We start from the raw sequence: 6,000 nt of genomic DNA, 5'->3' as shown, positions 1-6,000 counted from the left end.
AACCCTGGTATTTTCAGGAACAGTGTTCATTCTCTTTAAGATAAAAGTGGTCTCTGTGGCGGCTTCGCCACAAGATTACTTTTATCGGCGGCGGGAGAGGCGACCCCCTCCTGCCACGCTCTGGTCATCTCTGCAGCTTGCCGGACCACCAGTAGCGGCAGAGATGATTGTGTCCTCTCCCATGGATGCCTGGCTGTCGACTGAGGGGAAGAAGGCCCCTGCTCGGCTCCATGACATGGGAGGACTGAACGTCACTTCCGCCCATAGCTCTTAAAGGAGAATTTTTTCCCCAATTATTTATTTATTTATTTATTTATTTATTATTGCATTTTAGTGAAAATATGAGATCTGAGGTCTTTTTGTCCCCAGATATCATATTTAAGAGGTCCTGTCATGCATTTTTTTATTACAAGGGATGTTTACATTCCTTGTAATAGGAATAAAAGTGACCCCAATTTTTTTTAAAACTGTGTTAAAATAAAAAACTAAAAGTAAAATAAATAAGAAAAAGAATAAAAATTTTTAAAGCGCCCCGTCCCGACCAGCTCACTTGCAGAAACGAACGCATACATGAGTAGCGCCCGCATATGAAAACATTGTTCAAACAACACATGTGAGGTATCGCTGCAATCGTTAGAGCGAGGGCAATAATTCTAGCCCTGTGGAAAAAGAGGAAGGTTTTGGACTTTATATGAAGCCTGGGTGGGAGCCTCCATCCCTATATCAAATACATTAAAGGGGAATTGGGACTTTAAATGAAGCGGTTGAAATGCAGAGGTGGTGATAGAAAATAGTTTTATTCATATCATAATAGAGTAATTTCATATATATACATATAAGCACAAGGTATAGACATAATGGTACAAGGTATATATAAACAATAAATAGGGATGTAATCATAATAATCAATTGATGACATATACAACAGCAATATAGCCTACAAATGTCGAAAACAGCATGCCCGGCACCTGTGTTCGCATAGTATAATTCTAAAAGTACTAGGTTCATGATAATGACATCATCAGGGCGTAATATGTGTCTCTGTAGCATCAGGTAGCTCTACGCATTTCGTGGATGTATCTCCACTCATCAGTCGCATCTGCTCCTGACGAGTGCAGATACATCCACGAAACGCGTAGAGCTACCTGATGCTACAGAGACACATATTACGCCCTGATGATGTCCAGGAGCAAATGTGAAACATTAAAAATGTCCAATTGCTTTAGCTAACAGGAGGGTGTCCTAATCCTGCCTTTCATTGACAGCTTTTTTTTTTGTAAAAAAAAGGACACAGACCCCCACCCCCCATGAGTTTGATATGTAATTTCGGGGAACATTTGGAGGGATTTGTGTGCTTTTTTTTCATAGCTGGCAATAAATGTTCTTTGCCAGCAATTTAAACTGTATCTTTTTTGCTTCTTTTTGCTGTAACACATTCTATAGTATGAATGAAAGAAATTATATAGAGTCCCTCCAAAATACATACCAGCTCTTTTAAATCTGGTAAGGTTTTTAAGGGGGCACCTCATGCAAAAAAAACAAAAAGAAATATGTGAGGTAAACCTTGAAATCCATACCACCCCCTTAATCAGAGCATGCAGTCTGGCTGGCCAGGAAAGGAGGTGAACGTGCAACCCCCCCTTCTGAACCATACCAGCCACATGCCAAACATGGGTGGTGCCTTGCCAGAGATGACCCCCGGCAAAGCATCTTGTCCCTTGTTCAGTGGTTGTGGGGGTCTGCAGGCAATGATTTCAGAATTTGCATGCCCCCTGTAATAATAAGGGGGGCCCAAATACTGCCCCCACATGTGAATGAGTAGGGATATGTAGTACCCCTACTCATTCACAAAAAAAAGGTAACCTATGAATAAAGACAACCAAACATTTACCAATTCCTTTATTAAAAATTACAATTTCCCAAAAATGCCTCTCATTGTAAATCTAATCACGATGCCCGTCAACTGTCAACTCGCTAAAAAAAAATGACAACCCAGCATACATGATTGAACCTGATGGTAACAGTAGCTGAATGATAGCACCCCAGCTGTCACCATCTATATATGCCAATGTCATTGCCAAAATATGGCCAGTGGATGAACAGGCTAAACAAAAACAACCAAGGTTTGGTCCTATTTGCCCCTAAGGCAGGATCCATGATATAAGGTGGGTTTAGCCTATGAGAGATAGAAAGAACTGCTAGGTACCTTGGATAGGAAAAATGTAGCAGAGATCCAAGGGAACTGTATTGGTTCCCCCAAGTGGATTTCCCTATCTTTGGGTCTTGAGATACCAGCACTGGCCTAAAGAGAACATGGACTCTAGGCTGTACCAGAAGATATTGGTTTATTGGGCTGCCTAAAATACCTTATTCACAACACCACATGTTTTGAAGTTATTCTCTGTAGTCAAGTAAATAAATTGTACTTTGCTTCTGGCTGGAGTGATGTTATTTAGGACAGTCCTAAATAACATGGTATATGCAGTAAAACTGGTCAGGTTGGGAGTGGTGGTGGCTGGGGGGAAAAGGCTCCCCTCCTTAGGTGAAGAGTAGATCCCTATATGGAATGTGCACCAGATGACCTGGCTGTGAGATATAGGCCCCAGTTTTTCAGCTGGACTGTCAGAGCCCTGTTTTGGAACCATAAAGAGTGTAGAGTAATGAAGCTGGCTAGGAACCTGCCAACATTATTGCTTACATTAACCACTTGACGACCGCCTCACGCCGATATACGTCGGCAGAATGGCACGGGCAGGCAGAATCACGTATATATACATGATCTGCCTCCCGCGGGCGGGGGGTCCTATTGGACCCCCCCGGTGTCCGAGGCGGTCGCCTTGTGACTGGGAACGATGAGAGGTGAGGGGGAGACCATCCGTTCATGGCCCCCCTCGCGATTGCTCCCAGCCAATCACGTTCTTCCTCTGCTGCTGTATGCTAAACAACAGCAAAGGAAATGATGTCATCTCTCCTCGGCTCGGTATTTTCCGTTCAGGCGCCGAGGAGAGAAGAAATCACTGTGAGTGCACAACACATACACACACAGTAGAACATACCAGGCACACATTACACCCCCGATCCCCCCCCCGATCACCCCCCAATCACCCCCCCCCCCGTCACACTGACACCAAGCAGTTTTTTTTTTTTCTGATTACTGCATGGTGTCAGTTTGTGACAGTTAGTGTGGTAGGGCAGTTATTGTTAGCCCCCTTTAGATCTAGGGTACCCCCCTAACCCCCCCTAATAAAGTTTTAACCCCTTGATCACCCCCCGTCGCCAGTGTCACTAAGCGATCATTTTTCTGATCGCTGTATTAGTGTCGCTGGTGACGCTAGTTAGGAAGCTAAATATTTAGGTTCGCCGTCAGCGTTTTATAGCGACAGGGACCCCCATATACTATCTAATAAATGTTTTAACTCCTTGATTGTCCCCTAGTTAACCCTTTCACCACTGATCACTGTATAACTGTTACGGGTGACGCTGGTTAGTTTGTTTATTTTTTATAGTGTCAGGGCACCCACCATTTATTACCGAATAAAGGTTTAGCCCCCTGATCACCTGGCGGTGATATGCATCGCCCCAGGCAGCGTCAGATTAGTGCCAGTACCGCTAACACCCGCGCACGCACCGTACACCTCTCTTAGTGGTATAGTATCTGAACGGATCAATATCTGATCCGATCAGATCTATACTAGCGTCCCTAGCAGTTTAGGGTTCCCAAAAACGCAGTGTTAGCGGGATCAACCCAGATACCTGCTTGCACCTGCGTTTTGCCTCTCTGCCCAGCCCAGCCCAGCCCACTCAAGTGCAGTATCGATCGATCACTGTCACTTACAAAACACTAACCGCATAACTGCAGCATTCACAGAGTCAGTGTGCGTGTCACCGGCGCAAAAACAAACCTTAGTTTCTCAAACAATAATACATACTAAATGTTAGGGATGCTGCATTCAAAAAAAGCCCTTCACTTAGATGGGTAAAAAATACTAGTTGGTGTATGTGAATGAGCTTCCTGATGACGCATTTGATGATGCGAAACGCGTAGAGGCTGCTGGGAGAATTTTATGCATCACGTGACCGGACGAAAACGGAAACGAGGCTTGGAGCGCAAGCCGAGCGTGGAGACCGCACACTAACACCAGGCGAACCATGCTAATAGCCACTCGTCCGTAACTGCTGGATAAGCTTCATGCCGGCTCGAGGGCACTTTTAAATGTGAGTGATTTTAACCTTTGGAATTTTTTAAGAAATAAATGGTTCAAACATATTGCGCTATGATCGCCTTTTGTCCCTATGCTTTCCTATGAGGAGCATTAGAACACAAGTTTTTAGCCGGTGAGAAGTGGTACCTGGGTGGAGTGGTTATCCCTGAATGAACCAAAGGCGCACCCCTAGTGAAGTATCTGGTGAGTGGCCAATCTGAATGGTGGAGGGTCCCACTCAGTCACATATGAATACTGAAGCAATATAGGAGCACGTCAGTCACTTTAATGGTTACAAGACTTTGCAACATATCTGAAGGACTTTTTTGTTATATGTATATGTATGATTTATTGATCTAAAATTTTAAACTTATGCACATGGAACATTTGTGATGGGTAGTTGATAAGTATTATAGGTGATGGTAGCTTTCACTTGTGTATTTGAGATATTAAGGGAGTAGCGCATTCACATACACCAACTAGTATTCACAGAGTCAGGCCTGATCCCTGTGATCGCTAACAGTTTTTTGGTAGCATTTTGGTGAACTGGCAAGCATTAGCCCCAGGCAGCGTCAGGTTAGTGCCAGTACCGCTAACACCCACGCACGCACCGTACACCTCCCTTAGTGGTATAATATCTGAACGGATCAATATCTGATCCGATCAGATCTATACTAGCATCCCCAGCAGTTTAGGGTTCCCAAAAACGCAGCGTTAGCGGGATCAGCCCAGATACCTGCTAGCACCTGCGTTTTGCCCCTCCGCCCGGCCCAGCCCAGCCCACCCAAGTGCAGTATCGATCGATCACTGTCACTTACAAAACTCTAAACGCATAACTGCAGCATTCGCAGAGTCAGTCCTGATCCCTACGATCGCTAACAGTTTTTTTGGTAGCGTTTTGGTGAACTGGCAGGCACCAGCGGCCTAGTACACCCCGGTCCTAGTCAAACCAGAACTGCAGTAACACTTGGTGACGTGGCGAGTCCCATAAGTGCAGTTCAAGCTGGTGAGGTGGCAAGCACAAGTAGTGTCCCGCTGCCACCAAGAAGAAGACAAACACAGGCCCGTCGTGCCCATAATGCCCTTCCTGCTGCATTCGCCAATCCTAATTGGGAACCCACCGCTTCTGCAGCACCCGTACTTCCCCCATTCACATCCCCAACCAAATGCAGTCGGCTGCATGAGAGGCATTTTTATGTCCTCCCGAGTACCCCTACCCAACGAACCCCCCAAAAAAGATGTTGTGTCTGCAGCAAGCGCAGATATAGGCGTGACACCCGCTATTATTGTCCCTCCTGTTCTGACAATCCTGGTCTTTGCATTGGTGAATGTTTTGAACGCTACCATTCACTAGTTGAGTATTAGCGTAGGGTACAGCATTGCACAGACTAGGCACACTTTCACAGGGTCTCCCAGGATGCCATCGCATTTTGAGAGACCCGAACCTGGAACCGGTTACAGTTATAAAAGTTAGTTACAAAAAAAAGTGTAAAAAAAAAAAAACACAAACAAAAATATAAAATAAAAAAAATAGTTGTTGTTTTATTGTTTTCTCTCTCTCTATTCTCTATTGTTCTGCTCTTTTTTACTGTATTCTATTCTGCAATGTTTTATTGTCATTATGTTTTATCATGTTTGCTTTTCAGGTATGCAATTTTTTATACTTTACCGTTTACTGTGCTTTATTGTTAACCATTTTTTTGTCTTCAGGTATGCCATTCACGACTTTGAGTGGTTATACCAGAAAGATGCCTGCAGGTTTAGGTATCATCTTGGTATCATTCTTTTCAGCCAGCGG

This window comes from Aquarana catesbeiana, linkage group LG05, assembly GCF_042186555.1.
Source record: "Aquarana catesbeiana isolate 2022-GZ linkage group LG05, ASM4218655v1, whole genome shotgun sequence".
Lineage (NCBI taxonomy): Eukaryota > Metazoa > Chordata > Amphibia > Anura > Ranidae > Aquarana > Aquarana catesbeiana.
The sequence above is the reverse complement of the archived record's forward strand: the minus strand, read 5'-3'. Positions refer to the sequence as shown.